This window comes from Vulpes lagopus, chromosome 11 (genome assembly GCF_018345385.1).
Source record: "Vulpes lagopus strain Blue_001 chromosome 11, ASM1834538v1, whole genome shotgun sequence".
NCBI lineage: Eukaryota > Metazoa > Chordata > Mammalia > Carnivora > Canidae > Vulpes > Vulpes lagopus.
In genome coordinates, this window is record NC_054834.1 from 76,291,359 (window position 1) to 76,315,201 (window position 23,843).

The 23,843-nt window shown below is 45.6% G+C and overlaps 1 long non-coding RNA gene across 1 annotated transcript in view; it reads right to left on the reverse strand.

The window, feature by feature from the left end:
* The window catches only part of LOC121501525, a 35,509-nt gene that overhangs the window by 1,718 nt on the left and 9,948 nt on the right, over positions 1 to 23,843 (reverse strand). Inside the window, exon 2 of the long non-coding RNA XR_005990623.1 lies at positions 236 to 323. This is a non-coding gene — a long non-coding RNA (uncharacterized LOC121501525). The remainder of the gene's footprint in view (positions 1 to 235; positions 324 to 23,843) is intronic.

Consider the following 23,843-nt stretch of genomic DNA (forward strand, 5'->3'; position numbering starts at 1 on the left):
TGGTCACAACATTTTGTCAATACATCAATGCATAACCTTGTTTTTTGTTCAAAAACATCTGATTTCACATCTATTGTTGCTTCGTTAATATTGCTTTCACAGCCAACAGCTCACGCAAGCATCTTCACAGCTATTGGACAAGGATGGGGGCTGTCTGGGGCTGGGAGCTGCTCACGGGGCTCACTCTGGAGCAGGCCTGCCCCAGGCTCATCCCAACCTCGCCAAAGCCACGCACCCGAGAACTTGATTTTCCTTTTCTCTGAAAGGCTGTTTCTATGTTTGGATGATCTTCAGTCCCAGGTCTTCACTCTTCAATTTTGTCTCTAATGAGAAAAGCAATAAAAGAAAACAAAGTTCACCTCCAGGGCCTGTGTCATCCACGTTTAAGAGAGGGACTGGGGACACTGGATCCCCGATCTCTCCTATTCCAGGCCCATGTGTCCTTTCTCACCTGCTCAAGGACAACTCTCCAGCAACTCTTCCCCTCTTCTCTTAAATGACCGACTTTTCCCCCTCCTGTCAAGACCAGCAGTGACATCCTTGTGACTACTTCGGGAGGTCAGCCCTGGGATCCCAATCACCTGACTTTCTGCAGCACCTGGCAGAGCCGAGCATGCCTTATTGCACTGCCTTCCTGTTCTCTCTGCTGGGCCTCCCATCCCCGATTGCACTGATGGGGGCTCCCTCCGTCTCCCTGCTGGCCCTCCCTAGCTGCTGGGGGCCCAGCACGGAGGCTCTGCTCTTTTCACATCCCTCTCAGCCCGTCTGGTGGGTGTTGTTCACAATCCAGCCCTGATTCATGCCTTTCACTCCCTTACAACCAGCTTCCTACTGAGCATCTCCCCTTGAATATCTGGGAGGCAACTCAACTCAATACACCCAAAAAGAATCCTATCTACTCCCAGGATCCTCCCCTAAAGTAACTGCATCTGGCCAATGGTTCAGACCAAAATCCCTTGGACTCATCCTTGGTTCTTCCCTTTCTCTCACATTCCATGTCCAACCCACTAGCAGATCCTGTCAGTTCCACCTTCAGCCTCATGTCCCTGCTCTCCCCCTCCAGCTCTGGACTAGGCACCCAGTGCCTGGTGCACTCTCACCGTCCACTTGTCTCTACCCAACCATTCAATTGCCCCTTTAAAATAGTATTTTTTAAAAAAGATTTAATTAATTTATATGACAGAGAGAAAGAGAACACAAGCAGGGGGAGTGGCAAGGAGAAGAAGAGGGAGAAGCAGACACCCTGCTGACAGATTTCAGGTTGTACTACAAAGCTGTGGTCATCAAGACAGTGTGGTACTGGCACAAAAACAGACACATAATCAATGGAACAGAATAGAGAATCCAGAAGTGGACCCTCCACTTTATGGTCAACTAATATTCGACAAAGCAGGAAAGACTATCCACTGGACAAAAGACAGTCTCTTCAATAAATGGTGCTGGGAAAATTGGACATCCACATGCAGAAGAATGAAACTAGACCACTCTCTTGCACCAGACACAAAGATAAACTCAAAATGGATGAAAGATCTAAATGTGAGACAAGATTCCATCAAAATCCTAGAGGAGAACAGAGGCAACACCCTTTTTGAACTCGGCCACAGCAACTTCTTGCAAGATACATCCATGAAGGCAAGAGAAACAAAAGCAAAAATGAACTATTGGGACTTCATCCAGATAAGAAGCTTTTGCACAGCCAAAGAAACAGTCAACAAAACTAAAAGACAACCTACAGAATGGGAGAAGATATTTGCAAATGACCTATCAGATAAAGGGCTGGTATCCAAGATCTATAAAGAATTTATTAAACTCAACAGCAAAGAAACAAACAATCTAATCATGAAATGGGCAAAAGACATGAAGAGAAATCTCACAGAGGAAGACACAGACATGGCCAACAAGCACATGAGAAAATGCTCTGCATCACTTGACATCAGGGAAATACAAATCAAAACCACAATGAGATCCCACCTCACACCAGTGAGAATGGAGAAAACTAACAAGACAGGAAACAACAGATGCTGGAGAGGATGTGGAGAAAGGGGAACCCTCTTGCACTGTTGGTGGGAATGTGACCTGGTGCAGCCACTCTGGAAAACTGTGTGGAGGTTCCTCAAAGAGTTAAAAATAGAACTGCCCGACAGATTTACCCCAAAGATACAAATGCAGTGAAATGGTAGGACACCTGCACCCCGATGTTTCTAGCAGCAATGTCCACAATAGCCAAACTGTGGAAGGAGCCTCGGTGTCCATCAAAAGATGAATGGATCAAGAAGGTGTGGTCTATGTATACAATGGAATATTATTCAGCCATTAGAAACGACAAATACCCACCATTTGCTTCGATGTGGATGGACCTGGAGGGTATTATGCTGAGTGAAATAAGTCAATCAGAAAAGGACAAACATTCTATGGTCTCATTCATTTGGGGAATATAAAAAATAGTGAAAGGGAATAAAGGGAATGGAGAGAAAATGAGTGAAAATATCAGTGAGGGTGACAAAACATGAGAGACTCCTAACTCTGGGAAATGAACAAGGGGTAGTGGAAGGGGGGGTGGGTAGGGACTTAAGGTGACTGGGTGATGGGCACTGAGGGAGGCACTTGGCAGGATGAGCACTGGGTGTTATGCTATTATGTTGGCAAATTGAACTCCAATTAAATTTTTTTTAAAAAAAAGACACCCTGCTGAGCAGGGAACCCAATGCAGGGGCTTGATCCCAGGACCTCGGAATGATGACCTGAGCCGAAGGCAGACACCTAACTGACTGAGTCACCCAGACACCCCCAAAATAGTATTTCTCCACAAATGCATGAGGATGCATTTGGACACTAGTAGAAGCCACTTTGGTTGCTGCAGGGATCGTGTTGGGCACATAGCAGCAGGTCCAGAAGAGCCCCCAGTACCCGGGAAGCCACGCAGAGATCTCTCCTGCTTCCTGCAGCACTTCCAGGGTTCTGCAGGGCATTCATGATGGTGCAAAACCTATTGGCCAATTACTTGTGCCTAGAACCGGACTCTATTTTACACTTAAAACCAAAACCAAAGTTTCTTTTGTTTATGCTTAATATGCACTGGCTCTTCCAGGAATGCAGCTACCACACAGTGAATGGAGACGTGCTCTGCTGGCTGGGGACTTCTCTGAAAACCCCTCCCCGTGGCATAGCCCCAGAGACGGGGGGCAACATCGCTGGTGACAGTCCCATCAAACATGTACTACAGGTCTGGCAAGAGATTTGGGAAGAAGCGTTATCAGATTCCCAGATGAGTAAAACACAAGGATTGCACTGAATTTTATTACACAAATTTGTTCTATATATTTTTTACTGTCTCATAACACAATGAAAACAAATCTATGCTGTGGGAAGTAAAAGGATGAGGCTATTTATCTGCTTTGGTTTGCCTGGTGGTTCCCCATCGTCTGGTGGCTGTCTTCTGCAGCCCTCCCCAACCCCTCAAGAGCTCTGATGTCACCCCTTCTCTTTCCAGGCACCCACCTTCTGGGGTAACCAGCTAAGGCAAGCTCCCCGGCTTCCATGGCTTTTTTTTTTTTTAAGATTTATTTTATTTTATTTTATTTATTTATTTATTTATTTATTTATTTATTTATTTATTTATGATAGACATGGAGAGAGAGAGAGAGAGAGAGGCAGAGACACAGGCAGAGGGAGAAGCAGGCTCCATGCCGGGACCCCGACGTGGGACTCAATCCCGAGGCTCCAGGATCGCACCCCGGGCCAAAGGCAGGCGTCAAACCGCTGAGCCACCCAGGGATCCCCTCCATGGCTTTTTTAAGTACTCCTGCCTCACCAGGAGTAGTGTTCCGGGGACTGAGGGGTGCAGGTTATGCTTGTGGAATGTTCCTCTACAATCTGGTCCCTGTGGTGGGTAGAAGGCCCACTCATTTGCAAGAATGACATGCTTCTTCATTTTCTCCCCTCTAAGAATCTGTCATTGTCACGGCATTTTATTCCCATGGCCATCAGGTGATTTCCTTCCCTCTCCCATCCATTCCTTCCCAAACTACTTTCCTTCTGATGTCCACTGCACCCCGGCTCTCACTCCCTCTTCTCCTCACTGTGTGCATGTGGGTGGCTTCCAACCTCTTGTCTGAAATTTAAATTTATTCACTGTAAGTTGAGGCAAGCCCTTCCACCTACATGAAACCACTCAAAATGGGTGTGAGCACCCCACTTCTAGGGTCGTTACAAGGACCAGTTACATTTTGAATGATGATAATTATGGTTTTATTGTAATTTGCATTTCTCTTTCTTCTTAATATTAGGTGCTGTTTAAAAAACTGTCTGCACAGGGGGAACATATTATCTCCAAATTTCATCTTCAGAGAGCATACCAGGTGTCACAGAACATCTGCTGGGAAAGGGGCCTCCGAGTCTAAGATTGCTGAGGACCTCTCTGGAGGGAAGTGGCGGGTCACCCCTCCAGTGCTCTCGGAGGCCATCCCGTTATCTCCCCACACTGCTGCTCAGCTCCCGCAGCTTTCTGCTCCGTCACATGGGCCGGTTGCTGCTCTTCTGATGCGGGGGGGGGGGGGGGGGGGGGGAGGTCCCCCAGCACTGCCTGCCCCTCAGCTCCCCCTGCTTTTCCTGGCAGCACATACCCCCAGTGGAGGGTGGATTCATGTGACTTCTCTGCCTGGCTCATCCTCTGTCCTGCCACCCCCCCACCCCCCAGAATATAAGCTCCAGGTGGGCAGGGACTTCTCTCTCATCTCTTCATTGCTGAATCCCCGGGGCTCAGATCCACAAATACCGAAGGAAGGAATGAGTATCTGCTTCACAGAGTTGGCTTTAGAGTTGAATGAAAGGGTCCAGCCTGGTGCCAGACACAGGGCAACTATGAGATCCCAGCCCCATGCCTCTCCTCTGGAGTTCCTGACAGTAAAAAGCCCTCAGTCGTTCAGAAGAAGCTGGGGGAATATTTCCTTGGCCAAAAAACAGTGGATATGGATCTAAGACGGGGAGTTTCGTGCACCAGACACCGCAGCCTCCAGGAGAAAGGGAAGGGGGTGAGTGGGGGGAAGGAGCGAGTCAGAGAAGCCCACCTCCCTCAGCTAAGCACAGTGGTGGGGCTGCCTCCCAGGTCACTGGGAGTCTGGGCGGCAAGCACCACATTCACGCTGCCACCATCCAGAGTTGCCACAAGTGCCGCACTGACGTGCCACTTACACCTGTGGCCTCGCAAGAGACTGAAAAATAAAAGAACTACTTTTCCTTGAATAGTTCTGTTTGTTTGCTTTCTGCAAATTAATTTCGATCTTCTAAATAAACATATGGAAGAAGGAATTTTTAGAAGTTGAATTCCACTTGGATTTCATAATGATGACCTAGGAGCAGGGACCTTCTGGCACAGTACTTAAGGGGGTGCCTATTCTTTTTCAAGGCCCACCCTGCATTTGCACCACCCCGAGAGTAGGGACTCCGCTAAGTTTCAGAGGCCTTAGGGGCCTCTCTGGCCTCCCCTGATCCTAGCCCCGCTTGGAAATTTATCTTTGTCTTTGTTGAGTGAAATGAGATGGAATGACTCTCTGGATGAATGTGGGACTATCCTTAATATCTGTAACCTACTGGGGGGCTATGTATGTCCAGTGTGCCCAAGGGTGAGCATAGAGCTCGGCCTGTTTCATTAAGAAGCTAATTTAACAAAGTTGAAGATATGAGGTCAATGTACAAAAATCTATTGCATATCTCTATTCTAGCAATAATCAATTTAAAAATGAAAGTTTTAAAAATGCAGTTGACAATGCAGAAAACTTACTCACCAACACCAGGGCCTCCCTTCAACATGTCTTGGGACAATTTATTTATCAAAAATATGATGTACTTAGGGATAAAGTTAACAAAATATGTGTAAGATCTGCACCCTAAAGACTGCACAGCATTGCAGAGGACCAAAATACATGGAGAGGTCACCTCTGCTCATGGATTACAAGACTCAATATTGTTAAGATGCCAGTTCAACTTAGATTGAGCCTAGGGTTAATGCAATCCCAATCAAAAGCTCAATAGGCATTCTATAAAAATTTGTAAGGTAATCCTAAAATTTACATGGAAATGCCAAAGTCCTAGAATAGCAAAAACAATTTTGAAAAAGGAGAATAAATTGGGAAAATGTACACTCCCGGATAAAAGAACTGACTATAAAGTTACAGTAATCAAGACAGGGTGATCTTGGTGTAAAGGTAGACAAATCTCAGTGGGACAGAAGAGGGAATCCAGAAAACAATTCGATAGGAAAAGGACAATCTACTGAGTAAAGCACTAGAACAACTGCATATCTATATGAAAATGACTCTTCCTCACATTGCACAAAACACTCAACTTGAAATGACTCATAGATCTAAACATAAAAGCTAACACGATAAAGCTTCTAGAGGGAAACAAGAAAAAAATCTTCACAACCTTTACATAGCAAAGATTTCTTAGGGAGCCCAAAGCATGAGCTAATGAAAAATTGATAAATAGAACTTCAAGGAAATTTTCAATTTCTGCTTCTCAGAGAACTTCGTTAAGAAAATAAAAAGGTGAGCCACAGGCTGGAAAAAAATATTTGTAATATATATATATCTGTTAAAAGACCTGTATCCACAATATGTAAGGAACTCTTACAACTCAATATGAAAATGACACAATTTTTCAGAATGGGCAAAATATTCAAACACTCGCTTCTCAAAAAAGAGATACAAAGGGTCAGTAAGTACAAGAACAGATAGATCCTTGGGTCATTAGCTTTGGGGCAGATTTAAATTAAAACCCTGGTGAGACACCACACCACACCATTAAGATGGTTGAAATGGAAAAAACTGACAATCTCAGGTGTCTGCAGGGATGAGGTCCAGGTGGAACAGCCACTGTCGAAGACAGCCTGGAATTTTCTTACACAGTCAAACACACACTAACCAGTAATCTCACCTCTGTGTATTTTTTATCCAAGAGAAATGGAAACATACGTCTACTGAAAAAAAGTGTACTTAAATGTGCATAGCAGTTTTATTCCTAATAGCCGAAACATGGATCCATCTCACAGATAGGATGCTGAGCAAGAGAAACTAAACACAATTGACTGCACAAAGTACGATTACATTTATATGAAATTTCAGAACCAAACTATAGTGACAGAAAGCGCGAACGGTCCCCTAAGTCTAGAAGTAGGTGTGGGGGGGTATTAGCGATAAAGACTGGAGAGTGAGAAGAGTGTTCTCTACCTCAATTGCAGTGGTGGTTACATGGGCATATATACTTGTCAAAACCCACTGACCCGCACACTTAAGATACATGCATGTCATTGGTGCCTGGGTGGCTCAGTCGGTGAAGTGTCTGCCTTCGGCCCAGGTCATGATCCTGGGGTCCTGGGATTGAGTCCCTCATCAGGCTCCCCATGGGGAGCCTGCTTCTCCCTCTGCCTATGTCTCTGCCTCTCTCAGTGAATAAATGAATAAATAAATAAAGTATTTAAAAAAAAAAAAAAGAAGAAGAAGAAGAAACCCTGAATCCACCATGTTCCTCCTTGGCTCTCAGACCTTCTGTGCCCCTTGTTCCTGCAGGATAAAACCTGATGTCCTTGGCTTGACCTTCAGGGCTTCTTGTTATTCCTTCCCCACATAGGCCATCTGATCCTCATTTGCCTGAATATCACGGTCACCTCCCCTGCTCAAACCCATGGGACCCTTGAGGATGGGTCAGCCTCTGAGTGCTCCCTGGGCCCTCCCTTATGACCCCATGAGGTCTCACAATGCCTACTTCCCCTGCATCACAGCCAGGCCATGAGGCCCATGAGGGCAGTGTCATCAAGAAGGGATTTCACAACCGATCAATCTCAGAATCAAGAAAGGTCAGAGTAGAGAGGTTTTTATAAAAGGATTTCTTTGGAGAAAGCTGGAAGTCCCACCTGTCTCCAAGTACAATGAGAGAGGGTAAGGGTAAAGAGTGTCTCCTTCCCACCTCAAGCCAGGGGAGTCTGGGCCTCCCACAGAGCTTGATGGGTGACCTGACTGTTGAGTACACAATGAAGATGTGGAGCTCCCCTGGCCCACTGACGAGCTGGGACCAGCCTACCTCCCAGAGTTGGTCCAGGCAGAGGAGGATGAAGGCCACACAGGTGGGGGCAGATTAGAGTCCCACAGGTCAGCTGGAATAGCACACAGGCCTCACAGGGGTGGGCTTCAGGTGGGCTGCTTAAGTCCTAGGACGCGAGAAGGAAGTGAGCAAGCAGGCCACTAGAGGACATCTCCCTGGAGAACCCCTGCCCTGCAGTCTCTCAGTCACTCAAGTTAAATCCCAGCAGATCTCAGAGCTCTTAGGATGGGACAGCTATGCTGGGCCTTTCCTACCCCACAGCTGTTCCCTGGCCCACCGCCAGCTGCAGAGGGGCGAGGACAAGGCTGCTGTTCAGACCTCCTTGCTGCTGCCCATTATCAGCCAGCCTGCAGTCATGATGTGTCTTGGGTGGGAAAAAAAACAGGACCAATACACGGGACTGGGAACCTTGAATTTCTGACTTGAGACCTTGCTTTAGACTTAGAGTGACCATAGGACATTCGTCCCCCAAGAGTGATTGGAAAAGTCATGGGATCACCCACATTTTCATCTCCCACTGCACTGGCTGAACAGTGTTCTCCCAGAATCCATGTCCACCCAGAACCTCAGAACATGGCTTTATTTGGAAATAGGGTCTTTAGAGCTGAAATCAAGTTAAGATGAGTTTAAAAGGCTGGGCCCTAAATCCACTGGCTGGTGCCCTTATAGGGAGGTGGGGTGGGTGGAATTGGGCCACAGACATGCACAGAGGGAAGGCGGGTGAAGACACAGAGACATGGGTTAGGAGGCCACATGCTGACAGAGGCAGAGACAGGAGAGATGCATCTACGAGCCAAGTGATGCCAAGATCACCTGCAGCCTTTAGAAGCTGGAAGAGGCTGGAAGAGGCTGGAAGAGGCAGGGGAGACGAGAGAGTATAAATTGCTGTCATTGTGAGCCTCTGGTTTGTGACACCATCACAGCAGCCCTAGGAAACTAGGGCTCACTCTACCCTCAAATGTTAGCGTCCCGCTGGCTTATCCAGCAGCCCAGCCGACTGCAGGCCATGCTGTCAAAGAGCACTGCCGAGCCTCACTGGGCCCACTGGACAGAGGAGAGCCCAAGTGTGGGGCTGCCTGCCCACAGTTACAGAGCAGCTAGAGGAATAGTTACTGAACCAGGCATGTCAAGTGCAAAGCCAGTGCCTGCTGTGTCAGTCTTCTGCACAACAGTGTCCCTCTTGGGCTCTCCTCCCCACGCTGGAGCTGAGGATTCAGAAACAATATTGCCAGACCCTGTTCTGCTCCTAGGGGCTGGCCCCAGATGTCCCATGACACTCTCTACATCCAGATTGGGCTCATTGACGGGAATACATCTAAAATACCGGGGCTTAAAAAGTGCCCTTTAATCTAATTAAAATCCCACCAGCCACAAAGCTGGTGCTGCTCCAGGCAGTGTCCTCTGTGGCGTTGCTAAAACCGCATTCCCCCTCTCATCCCAGTGGTAAGTATGTCTCTGGTTTCTTTACACCTATTCATTTGTACTGGGCTCCCATGTGCTTTAAACTCCAGACCTAGTTTGCTTGAGGTAATCACCCTACTGGGAGACTCTTCCAAATGCCCGTGTGGACCTGGATTTCCCCAAGCAACTCTTCATCGACTCACTGACACCGGTGATTGCCAGATAATGCCCAGAGCAGGAAAGTCACCAGCTCATTAGGGGCCGGGGTGTGGCCTCTTGTCAGGCTTGGGTACCAATTCTCTCCAAGTCAGAAGTGTGTCTTGCAATCAAATTACTGCGCAGAGCAGATGAAAATGGATTTGAACTTCACAGCTAAGCTAAAAGGTCATCTTTTTCTATCTCAGAATGTATGCACTTGGGAGGCCTGGGTGTTTCAGTGGTTGAGCAACTGCCTTTGGCTCAGGGCGTGGTCCTGGGGTCCTGGGATGGAGCCCCACATCAGGCTCTCGGCGGGGAGTCTGCTTCTCCCTCTGCCTATGTCTCTGCCTCTCTCATTCTGCGTCTTTCATGAATAAATAAATAAAATCTTAAAAAAAAAAAAAAAGAATGCACAGATTCTATTTCCCTTACGGATATCAATGACTTAAGATTCTGTGTCTTTTTCTTTCTCATTTATTTTTATTATTAATGTTAATAATACCTTTCATGCAGCCTACAAAGAGCTTTCTAAGAGAGCAGGGCTGTCCTCGTTTTATAGACGAAATCCATGCTGCTGCCTGCTGGGAAATGTCCAAATACCCTGGGGCTCTCATCTCCAATTCAGTGCCCCCCCCAACCCACCCATACAGCCTCCTCCTGAAGAAGCTAATGAATGAAAATTTGTACTGAAAGAAAGTCAAGGCTCCACTTAATGAAATCACTTTGGGAAATCGGTCAGAATCTATGAACCAGAAGATTCTTCCAAGGAGGATTCCTCTGCCTCCCAAAGGCTTGGGATTCTGGGAGAGACTCCGTTAGTGACGTCTGTCCCTCCTCCCAAACCAAATTAACAGAAGCCCAGCCTGTGTTCGTGCCTTGCCCACTCCTGAAAGATTCCTGGTGTGGACCGCAGTGGAACGCCATGTCTACATCCCATCCCCCAGCCCCGGCCAGAGTCCTGGCTCTTGGGAGAAGTAGAGACTGGAGAAATCTGGAGAGCCCCAGTTCCCACTATCCACTCACTGTCACATGCTGGGTTGTACACCCAAAGTCACATGTTGAATCCCTAACCCCCCTACCTCAGGATGTGCCTGACTGTATTTGGACACCTTAGAGGAGGTGAGAAAGTTTGAATGAGACCATCAGAGTGGGCCCCAGTCCAGTCTGACTGGTGTCCTTATATGAAGAGGAAAGTTGGATCCCCAGAGAGACACCAGGGATGGACGGGGACACAGAAAGTCCCTGTGAAGTCATGGCGGGAGGGTGGCCATCTTCAAGTCAGAGAGAGTGGCCTCAGAACAAATCAGACCTGCCAACCCCATGATCTTGCACCTCTAGCCTCTGGAACTGTGAGAACATAAATGTCTGTTGTTTGAGCCTCTGGCTTATGGTATTTGGTTACGAAGGCCCTTGCAAACCAACATTTGAACATCCACGGCCTCAGGCTTCTGATCTGCCAAAGGGATGACTTCCTGTCCTCTTGACCTCACAGGGTCAATGTTGAGGACACAACGACTGAGGTCATGGACAACAAAGCCTTTTGTAAGACACATGGCACCAAACACCCAGGAGACTGGAGAGTATGTTGCCTGTGGGCACCAGGTCCAAGGCTAGGATCACGCACAGAACATCTGCCTCCAGCTTGAAATGAGCCTCTAAAACCAATATGGTCTTTCAGGGACTAATTTTTACAAAAACCCTAAAAACATCCATTGTCGGGATCAACAATGCCACCTCTAGAAGACAAGCATATGAGTGAACTAATATGGGAAAAAAATGTTCATTCCAGGGTTGCTTATGATGGCAAAAAAAAAAAAAAAAATTCTAACAGGGAATTGGTCAAGGCACAATCATATACTAGAATAATTTGCATCTATTAAAAACTATATGGTAGAAAAAAATTTATCAACATGCAAAGATGTTCATAATATATTGCTAAACAGAAAAAAAAACCCCTCCTGGCAATAGAACCATGTATAAAAACAAATAGTTTTGTAAGACTCTACCTGTATCTATCTGAATATATACATAAGGAAGAATAGAAAATACATCAAAATACTAACATTGGACAGGTGATTATGGATTTGGGGGTGTACTTTCCAGGGGCATTTCTACATTCCTCCATTTTTTTGCACTGGACTAGCATTACTTTGTTTTTAAAAAGTAGTAACCAGGGATCCCTGGGTGGCGCAGCGGTTTAGCGCCTGCCTTTGGCCCAGGGCGCGATCCTGGAGACCCGGGATCGAATCCCACGTCGGGCTCCCGGTGCATGGAGCCTGCTTCTCCCTCTGCCTGTGTCTCTGCCTCTCTCTCTATCTCTCTGTGACTATCATAAATAAATACAAAAAAAAATTTAAAAAAATTTTTTTTAAAGTAGTAACCACTACTTTATTTTATTTTATTAAAATTTTATTTATTTGTTCATGAGAGACACACAGAGAGAGGCAGAGACACAAGCAGAGGGAGAAGCAGGCTCCCTGCGGGAAGCCCGATACTAAACTGGATCCCAGGACCCCGGGATCACTCCTTGAGCTGAAGGCAGACACTCAACCACGAGCCACTCAGGTGTCCCTTTATTTATTTTTTTTTAAGATTTTTCTTAATGTTATTTATTTGACAGAGAGCACAGGTAGGAAGAACAGCAAGCAGAGGGAGAGGGAGAAGCAGGCTCCCTGCTGAGCAGAGAGCCTGACATGGGGCTCGATCCCCAGACCCCAAGATCATGACCAGAGCTGAAGGCAGATGCCCAACTGACTGAGCCATCCAGGTGCCCCAACCACTATTTTATTTTTTTTAATATTTTTTATTTATTTATGAGAGTCACACAGAGAGAGAGAGAGAGAGAGAGGCAGAGACATAGGCAGAGGGAGAAGCAGGCTCCATGCACCGGGAGCCTGACGTGGGATTCGATCCCAGGTCTCCAGGATCGCACCCTGGGCCAAAGGCAGGCACCAAACCGCTGTGCCACCCAGGGATCCCCCCCAACCACTATTTTAATAATAAATAAATAAAGGGCACCTGGAGTCCAGACAGTAAAAGTCTTATGGTTAAATGAATGACATTTATATGTAATAAGAGGAGACAGAAATCAAGTCCTAAAAATGGAGAATTTGCTCCCCTCTGTACATGCTTGTTCCCTACAGACGCAAAGGGAGCTTTGTGCTGATATTGGTATCAATCAATTACGTGAGCACCTACTATGTGATCAGCACCATATTGACAAGTAAATCGCATGGTCCTGCTAAGGAAAAGCCCTAGTAGTGATTCTCATCGAGGGGTGGGACAGGACACCCTCCACCCCTACTGGAGGGGTTCGAAAACATGTGGTGGCATCTTGCCCACCAGTGCCTGAGAAAGAACAGCCCTGAGCCTGGTGCATGGGCTGAGACAGCAGTGGGACCCCGTTCAGAGAGGCTCTGAGGACAGTGGAGAAAGGAAATCCTTCCCTGGGGCAGAAGGATGTTTTGGAAGAGTGTCTGATTGGCCACTGTGAGTGGAAGGATGGATCTGCTCTCTGTCTGACTCCTGGGCAGAAGCTCATGATTTGGCTCAGTGGTCAGTTTGAGAGCAAATGCGCCAACAGGTGTCCTGAGATTCCATTCAATTCTGACTCTGTCTACCTGAAGTTAGCATCACATTCCAAAGTTAAAGGGCTCAGTCCCACAGGACTGCCACCACCTCAGACCCCAGTCACAAGTCTGAGCCTCTCCTACTTCTGACTGACTGGCTATAAATCGAAGTTTCCCACAACTCCTTCTGCAGGTTTGATATTTGCTAGAACAGCTCACAGAACTCAGGAAGGCACTTTGTTTACTATCATCGGTTTATTACAAAAGATACAACTCTGAGAGAGACAACTGCAAGACATGCAGAGGGTAAGGTGTGGGGTGGAGGGGTGCAGAGCTTCCACGTCCTCTCCAGCTGAGCCACCCTCTTAGCACCTCCAGGTGTTCACCAACCTAGAGGCTTCCCAAACCCCACCACTTATGGGTTTTTATGGAGGCTTCATCATCTAGGTGTGATCAATTGTTAATTCAATTTCCTACCCACCTCTCCTTCCCAAAGGTTGGGGGAGGGGTAGAAGTTCCAACCTTCTTTCTTTTTTAAGATTTTATTTATTTATTTGAGAGAGAGATAGCGAGAGAGAGCACGAGCAGGAAGGAGAGGGAGAAGCAGGCTCCCCACTCAGCGGGAAGCCCCACACAGGGCTTGATCCTAGGACCCCAGGACCACGACCCTAGCTGAAGGCAGACATCTAACTGACTGAGCTACCCAGGTGCCCCAAGTTCCAAACCTGTAATCAAGGTTTGGTCATGTTGGTGACCAACCCCCATTGTGAAGCCATCTAGAGATCCAGCAAGAGTCAGTCCCTTAAAACAAAAGATGTTCTGGGGCACCTGGGTGGCTTAGTGGTTGAGCATCTGCCTTTGGCTCAGGTCATGATCCTGGGGTGCTGGGATCGAGTCCTGAGTCAGGTTCCCCACAGGGAGCCTGCTTCTCCCTCTGCCTATGTCTTTGCCTCTCTCTCAGTGTCTCTCATGAATAAATAAATAGAATCTTTAAAAAAAATAAATAAAACCAAAGACATTCCTAGCACTCTGGTAATCCCAAGGAATTTAGGAGCTCTGTGTCAGGAATGGAACTGGGGATAAAGATAGAACATATATTTTTTATTATGCCACAGTCGGGGATAAGAAAGAAAAAGTGTGGAACATGGGTCTCAAGGACGTCTAGGAAAGGGGTACACAGATACTCTGAGCCTTGCAAATGTTCACCAAAGGCAGTCATGACAGTGTAGGCTCTCAGGAAGCAGGTGGGAAGGGCTCCAAACTGAAAATCTAAATTTGCTGCCAAGCAAGTTGTTTCTCACATGGATAAATTTTATAGTACACTCTGGTAGTGCAGAGCAGAGAATTTGTCTGGGTAAATATGGTTATCGATCCTCCCAAGCAACACCAAAGAAGCCAGATGGTTTAATTTACAATAAAATTTCAATTCACTGGTAACAGGATAGATTGTTCAGTGAAAATGTTCGTATAATTAGCTATCCACTTAGAACGGAACAACGTTGAATGTCTACCTCACACCATAGACACACAAAAACCCTCATCAAGTCAATATTCATGCATACATATTCGCAGATATAGTGGTGATATGAAATTTGGAGAGTGTGTTTATAAGTTTGGGGTGAGTAGAGCCTTTCTAAGCACAATAGGCAAACTCAGAAACCAAAATAGGAAAGGCTCAAGTATTTGATTACATAAAAACTTTAATTTCAGTACAGCAAAAACATTATAATTACAGTAAAAAGATAAATGACAGATGGGAGAAAATATTTGTAGCATATTTATTTATTCAGCATTCAACAAACATTTTGCAAGTACCTACTGTGTCCAAGGCACAATGCTAAATGCTCATAAAATTATTTTTAAAATATACACAAATTTGGGGCACCTGGGTGGCTCAGCAATTGAGCGTCTGCCTTTGGCTCACGTAGTGATCCCACTGTCCTGGGATCGAGTCCTGCATCAGGCTCCCCACAGGGAGCCTGCTTCTCCCTCTGCCTATGTCTCTGCCTCTCTCTGTATGTCTCTCATAAATAAATAAATAAATAAAATCTTAAAATATATATATACACAAATTTGCATTGTTATTAAAAAGTTTAATATATGTGACTAAACAAAGGGTTTATATCCAAAATATGTGAAGTGATATACTTAAAAGAAAACATTGAAAATAAACTACAAACATAAATAACAAAATAAAAATAAATAAATAAACCACAAGGGGCACCTGGGTGGCTAAGTTGGTAGGGCATCCAACTCTTGATTTTGGCTCAGGTCAAGGTCTCAGGGTCGTAGGATCAACCCCTACATCCAAGCCCAGCATGGAGCCTGCTTAGGATTCTCTCTCTCCCCCTCCCCCTGCTCCTCCCCATCCCGCTCATACACACACTCTCTCTAAAAAATAAAATAAAAATAAAAACAACAAAAACTGAAAGTAAAGGGACACACACAAAAAAAATATTTAATATAATATGTTAGGATTAGTTTTGACTGCATATAAAAAGTCAAAAAAGCAGTAGCTTAAACACAATAAAAGTGCATTTCTCTCTCACATAGAAAGGCATAGATGAAAGCCAGCCAGAAATGGAACAACAGTTCCATTGTCAACAGGGACCCCTGTATTCTTCCTTCCTTCTGTTCCACTACTCCAGTATATGGTGCCATCTTCAAGGCAACATCACATTCCTAGAAGGCTGCCAGGGTTCCAGCCATCCAATCAGCATTCCAGGCAGCAGAAAGGGGAAAGAAGGACAGAACAAAAGTGCACCCTCCTTACTGGATTGACTCCTGCAAGCAGCCTTTCCATCCTGCCAACATCTCATGGGCCACACCCCGCTGCAAGAGAGGCCACTTAATATAATTTTAGCCAGGTGCATTTTCACCACAAGTACAGTTTAGCTGTGCTACTAAGAAAGAATGGGAAAATTAGTACCAGATGACAACTAGAAACTTCTGCCACAGTAGACAAAGACTAACAACAAAAGCTGGCCCGACAATGTTAAAATAAGAATTTATGGCAGAAAGCATTATTAGGCATCATAAATAAATATACAACATAAAGTTATTCGATCATCCAAATCATGAATTTGCATGCACCTAACAATATAACTTCAATATGCGCAAAGCAAAAACTGACTTATTTATAATGAGAAATGGAGAAGCCACAGGCATGGAAGACTCTGATACTCATCTATCAGAAACCACTAGAACAGGCAGATAAAAAAAAGTAACAATCTATAATGTCTGAATGACATAATTCACAAGCTTAATCTATTTTATATATTCGGACGTAACAAATAGACAATATTCATTATTTTCAGGCACACACTGAACATATGTAAAAATTGACCATTCATGAGGTCTGAGAGGAAGTCTTAAGAAATACTGAAAAATCTATATCTCATAGGCCACAATCTCTGAGCACAGTGCAGTTAAACTGGAAAACCACTATTTAAAAAAAAAAAATTTAGCCCCACTCATTTATAAATAAGAAATAAACCTTGGCAACTCTAATTATAAAGGAACCTACAAATACATGACAAAATACTGAGAATTGGGTGTTGATAAAGGTACTGCTTTTCAAAATTTGTGGGATGCAGCTAAAATGCACAGCTACTTAGTTCTAAATTTATACCCTTAACTATGATACATTTTTTTAAAAAACAACAAAGATTGAAGACAATGACTGAATCAGTTAACTCAGAAGCTAGAAAAATATTAAACAGAAAACCAAAGAAAGTAAAAGGAATGAAATAAAAATGGTAAAAGCAAACCTAATGAAATAAGAACTTTTAAATACTGGACATAATTAGTGTCAGGGGAGACCGTATTGCCTGCTTATGAGGCTTCCTTCCAAGGGGAAGGAGAAATTGGTCAGGCCTCTGTGCTCTCCCTCCCCCACCTTACACCTGCTGGGGGACAGGAGCCCCTCCCCTGGTTGGACACAGAAGCTAAGCATGTATGAAACCACCTCTTCTCTGCCCTTCTCTTTCAATCTATCTTTCCCCTCTGTCCCCACTCCAGCCAAGAATATGTTCACTATTGTCCTTTACCACAGACTAAGTTGAGTATAAAAGCCTGTCTCCAAGGGACAAAGTGTGGGTTGCCATCTCTCAACCGTGTAAGTGAGCACATGAGTCTGTCTCACTCTGGCCTTTGCCCTCATATATAGGTTTCATTCTCCTGTATCAATCTCGTCAATAATAAAGATGATAATTGTTGGTTCCCTTTCTATCTTAGTCACAATAATCTGTAAATTCCATAAGAAAGACAGATGATATTTGTTGGATTTCCTAAAGCCTCTCACAACCAATGGCACCAAAAGCTGATTCTTTTAAAAGACCAATAAAATAACAAACTTTGTGCAAGTCCAGTCAACTCAAAGTGTCAAGTCATAAGCATTAGGGACAAAACAGAGATCATAACAATTGTTATAGTAGGGATTTTTTTTTAATTTAAGTTTGATTTGCCAACATATAGTATAACACCCAGTGTTCATCCCATCAAGTGCCCTCTAAAATAATATAGAAGACAGACTGGATTTATTTTAGGAAGGTAGCATAGCTGATATACCAGTTGGACAAAAGATTGCACAAGAAATTTATAAACCGATTTCATTTTTTGACATGCGTGTAAAAATCCTAAGTAAATACAAGCAAAACAAATTCATAATGTGTTTTTTAAATGTGTACATCATGACCAAGTTGGGATTATCCTAGGTATATAATAGTCAAATTTTGAAAAATATTTAGATAGAATTTGCCACATTAACGGAGTCAAAAAGAAATGACACCACCATCTCAGTAGATGCAGAAAAACATATTATAAAATTCAATACTTACTCATGAAGCAAACTAAAAATAAAAATAGTTTGATCAAAGGAATCTAATAAGAACTCATAGCAGATAGCTGATTATTACACTTTAACATGAAAACATGAAAAGTATGGCTATTGAAATTCAGGAATAAAATAAGGACCCAGCAAGCACTCCTCTATTTGACATTGTGCTGGAGATCCTAGCCAATTCAGTAGGTTAAGAAAAGGAAATAAACAGTATAATAATGGGCGGGGGGGGGAAGAGCCAAAACTTTGTGGTTCTTTGTTGATAATATGATTGTCTACGTAGAAAACCCCAGAGCTTCTACAAACTTTGAAAGATAATAGAAGAGTTGCTAGATACAAGAGCAATATAAAAGATCAATAATATCCCATGTCTGGAAATAACCAGTCAGAAAATACAATATCAGAAGGCATTGCTTACAAGAGCCACTAGGAATTGAGATTAAAAGAAAGTGATGTGTAAAACCTTCCTGGAGGAGACTGCAAAATATTACTGCAGAACAAAAGAGCCATGAACAGATAAAGATACAGAGCATGTTCATGAACAGAAGGACCCAGAATCATAAACATAACAAGTCTCCCCAAATTAATCTATAAGTTAATACAATTCCAATCAAACTCTGAATGGGCCTTTTCAGGGAACCCGACAATATAATCTTAAAATGCAATTGGGATAGTAAAGGATAACCAAATCTATTTTGAGTAGAGCAATAAATGGAGGTAAGAGAAGGGATTTGTCCCTACCAGGGATCAAGACTTATAAAACTATATTTAAAGGGGTGCCTGGGGATCCCTGGGTGGCACAGCAGTTTAGCGCCTGCCTTTGGCCCAGGGCGCGATCCTGGACACCCAGGATCGAATCCCATGTCGGGTTCCCGGTGCATGGAGCCTGCTTCTCCCTCTGCCTATGTCTCTGCCTCTCTCTCTCTCTCTCTCTCTCTCTCTCTCTCTCTCTGTGACTATCATAAAAAAAAGGGGGGGTGCCTGGGTGGCTCAGTAAGTTGGGCATCTGACTCTTGGTTTCTGCTCAGGCGGTGAGATAAGGCCCCATATCAGGCTCTGCGCTTGGCGGGGAGTTTCCTTGAGATTCTCTCTCTCTCCTTCTCCCTCTGCCTTTCCACGCACCCACCCCCCATGCTTGCTGGTGCGCTCTCTCTCTCTCTCTCAAATAATAAATAAATAAATCTCAAAAAAAAAAAACAGTTGATAGTAAACAGTGATAGACAAATATACCCACAATGTGAACACAGGGCTTTGACATAATAAAATCAGTAAGAAAATGGATGGGCTATTTAATAAATTGTACTAGGCCAACTGGTTGGCCATGAAACAAACATAGGTCCTAGCCTCACACTGCAGTGGACACAGGTGCCCTGCCCCATCCCCTGCACACTCCTGATACAGACATACAAAGGGTCCACCTGCAAACCCCTCTGAGACCTATGGGCTTCTACTCTCTCTGCAAGAACAGCAGGCTGGACTGGCAGGCTGAGTAAATGCCCCAGGAACGGCACTCAGGCGGTGATCGAGGTAGAGCTGAAGGATGAACACCACCACTTCCTTGCCCCTGAAGCAAGATAACTGTCAAGTTAGCTTGTCAAGTTCTACACTGTCAAGTTCTACACTGTCTCCCCAGTGGCACCTAGTCATCAGCACGCACTTCCTTCACTTTGGCTGGCACCCAAATCTTGGTTGGTCTCAAGTCAGCTCCTCGAGGAACCAAACCTAAGGTAACACCGTGCCAAAAAACAAAAAACAAAAAGCAAACAAAAAACCAGACAAGGCCTGCAGGAGTCTCAAATATGAAAAGATGAAAAGCAAAGTTTTAAAACCTTTATAAGAAGAAACTATAGGAGGGGATCCCTGGGTGGCTCAGTGGTTTAGTGCTGCCTTCAACCCAGAGTGTGATCCTGGAGACCTAGGATCGAGTCCCACGTCGGGCTCCCCGCATGGAGCCTGCTTCTCCCTCTGCCTATGTCTCTGCCTCTCTCTGTGTCTCTGTCCATCATGAATAAATAAATAAAATCTTTAAAAAAAAAGAAGAAGAAGAAGAAGAAGAAGAAGAAGAAGAAGAAGAAGAAGAAGAAGAAGAAGAAGAAGAAGAAGAAGAAGAAGAAAATACAGGAAAATCTGTTTAAGATCTCTGTATAAGGGAAGCATTTCTTAAATAAGATGCGAAAAGCATGTCCTAAAAGGAAGAATTGATAAAGGGGATGATGGTAGAACGCGGTGTTTCTGTTCAACAAAACACTCCGCAAAGTGAAAAATTGACTACAGATTAGGAAAAGATATTTGAATGACACTAAAGGATCATGACTGGAATATAATGCACATCCTAGGAGGAATAAAAATAAGACAAAATGGGGAATGAACTAAGGATAGAAATTGGAAATCCACAAAATACAAAATGCAAATGACAAAGAAACATAAAAAATGTCTTACCTCAATAATGCTTAAGGAAATACAAGTTAAAGCAATGAGATAACCATATTTAATCTATCAGATCAGCAACACTTCAGAAGATAGGACCAGTGTGGGCAAAGGGCGTGCTCAGATGCCTGCAGCAAACAGGAGTCCGGAGAACCTTCTGGGAGGACAGTTTGGTGACATCCAAGAACGCGTAAAATGCTGATACCCTATGACCCAGCCATCCCACTTTTAGAAATGTATCCTACAGAAATGATAGCACGAGGGTATCAAAAATATGTTAAAGGTATGTTTTTCTGCGTTGTTAGTAGAAAATTAACAAAGGAAACTTAAATGCTTCTCAATAAGGAATTGTAAAATAAATGAATCTATACAACTCAGTCATTAAAGGTAAGGGGTAGGGGCGCCTGGGTAGCCGAGCTGGTTAAGCACCTGCCTTCGGCTCAGGTCATGATACCGGGGTCCAGGGATCAAGCCCTGTGTCAGGCTCCCTGCTTGGAATCTGTTTCTCCCTCTCCTTCCACCTCTGCCCCTGGTCTCTCTCTCTCTCTCTCTCTCTCTAATAAATAAAATCTTAAAAAAAAAAAAGGCATGAAGTATGCTCAACCCATACAATCTAATATCATTCAGCCTTAAAAAATGAAAAGGACATTCTGACAAATTGTTGAACCTGAAAGATATGATGCCGAGTGAAATAAGCCCATCGCGATAGAATAAACATTGAGCCCTTTTACGGGAGGTCCCTAGAGTCACCCTAGAATCAGGTACATAGAGTCCTAGGCTCCTAGAGTCAGACACATAGAGACACAAAGTAAGATAATGGCTGCCAGGGTCTGAGGGGAAGGAGGAATGGGAGTTTGGGTTTCGTGGGGACAGAGTTTCAGTATGAGACAATGAGAACGTTCTGGAGATGGATGGTGGTGATGATTGCATAAAATGTGAACATATGTGATGCCACTCAACTGTACTCTTAACATAGTCAAGATGGTGCATGTATGCCACATATATTTTACCACCTTTTTTTAAGGCAAGGAAGCTAACATATGCTGACTGGAAAAGAGTTGTTCTTTTTTTTTTTTTTAAAGATTTTATTTATTTATTCATGATAGTCACACAGAGAGAGACAGAGAGGCAGAGACACAGGCAGAGGGAGAAGCAGGCTCCATGCAGGGAGCCCGACATGGGATTCGATCCCGGGTCTCCAGGATCACGCCCCGGGCCAATGGCAGGTGCCAAATCGCTGCGCCACCCAGGGATCCCAAAAGAGTTGTTCTTTACTCAGGGCCAACTTCCAGTGGAAGAAACAGACAAGGAATTAGTGAACATGTCATGACATGACACAAGGTCATGTCAAGTTGTAGGGTCACAGAGCAGAAGGAGCAGAAGGGTGACATGCAAAGGGAGCCCCAAGGGTGGGAGGGGCTGATGGGGCTTGGAGGCCCATTTGAGAAGGTAGCATCTGATTGAGCCCTGGGCCAGGGTGACATTTCCTAAAATCTCCTTCTTGCTCCTCCCTTTCCAACACTTCCAACTTCCATGGCCCCTTCTCCCTGGGCTGAGGGCAAGCCCTGGATCGTGGGGAGGGGAATCCTTCTGGAAGTCACCCCTGGCTGTTAGTGAAGTCAAGCTTTGTAAGGAAGCTTGGGGTTGAAAAACAGGTGAATCTTTGGGGGTGGGGCACTAGAGGGAGGCCCTCCCAGGAACCTTAGGAGGATGTCAGAAAGGAAGCCAGCACCACGTGGCCCAGACAGGCACTAACAGTGAGCACAGGCCACAGGAGTGTGTTCTCCGAACCCCTTGTCCCTGCTCCAAGACAAACATCCCCCAGGCCCTGGGGCTCGCCGACAGTGTCAGCTCCCCACTTCCAGATCCTAACGCCCCCTTGCTTTGGTTACTACCCTGCCCAGGACCAGGTAGCAATCCAACTCTCCATTCCATCTAAGGCTGAGGCTCGGCCCTGCTGCAATCAGGAAGCTTGTGGTGGCAGGAGTGTGCTTGTGTGTGTCTGTGGGTCTGTCTGTGTGTCTCTGTGTGTGTGCGTGCATGTGGTGGGGGAGGGGAGCTTCTTATTCTTCACATATCGTTTTTCAAATCAAGGCGAAACTCACATGCCAGAAAATGAGCTGTTCTAACGTGTATGTTTTGGTGGCATTTAGTGCAGTCACAATGCTGTGCAACCACCACCTCCAGTTCTAAACGTTTTCATCACCCCAAAGGAAACCTTATGCCTAAGAGTGAGGCAGGGGTTAGAAGATGCATCATTTCTCAGGAAAATAGGCCATGGTGGAAGCTCAAAGCTGGACGGGAGGGAGGGAGGGGGAGGGCAGGGCAGGGGTGTGGGCTGAGGGGCAGCCTTGCTCTGTCCCAGGAGAACTCGCTGCTGCACTGCAGAGTCGGCCCCAACCTGAAGCCGGCGCCTGTAGCCCTTCCTCAACCAGCGTGGGCTGTGGGCTGCCCCCAGGAAGGCAAGGGGGGATAAGCTCCCTGGAAAGGCAGCTCTAACAGCGGGGGTCAATTGTGCAGAGAAGGGGCCATCTGAGCCTCTCTGGCCACTGCAGCACTGGCTGGGAGGCAGCCTGGATGGGCATCCCCGGCCTCCACCACAGGCCACCCCTCATGTCACTCAGAGGCTCTTGCTTCTTACGTCAGGTCGCCTCCCGGGCGCTCTCCCTCTCCTACGCAGTTGTCACTACCCCTAAGGAAACTCCAAGGGGTGGGTGAGTGGGGAAAACCAGAGGCCCCACCCCTACACTTGACCCTGAGGCCCCCCGGACACCCACCTCGGCCTCCCCATCTCCCCATCTGCTGGGCTAGGTGTCTCACCCGGTGGTCAACCCAGACTCCCATCCCGAGGAATCTGAGGCCCTGGTTCCCAGGCCCTTATCCAGCCATGGTTGCCATTTGTGCCAAACAGATCCCTTTCCCCATCTCCATGTCCTGCCCCACCTCCCATCTCCAACACACAGCAGCACCCCTGCTCCTCTTAATGATTGAGCTCTCTCTCCCCACTGCTGGCATGGTCACTCCTTTCTGTGCCTGTTCCGCTACTGGCACAGGGCCCAGAGGAACAGGCTACTGCAGGATTAAGTTCAATGGGATCCTTACCATGGCTCCCATGGAAACACACACGCATGCATGTGTGCACACATACGCTCACATCTGGAACCAGGACCTCTAGGCACACAAAGTTTAAAGCAGGGGGACCCAAGGCACAAATTCCCTACATGGGTCACAGGGGTTGGCGTCTGTGAAGCCACTCCCATGTCCTCCCTGTATGCTCTACAGTGGACACAGCCTCTTAGGGCTGCATAGAC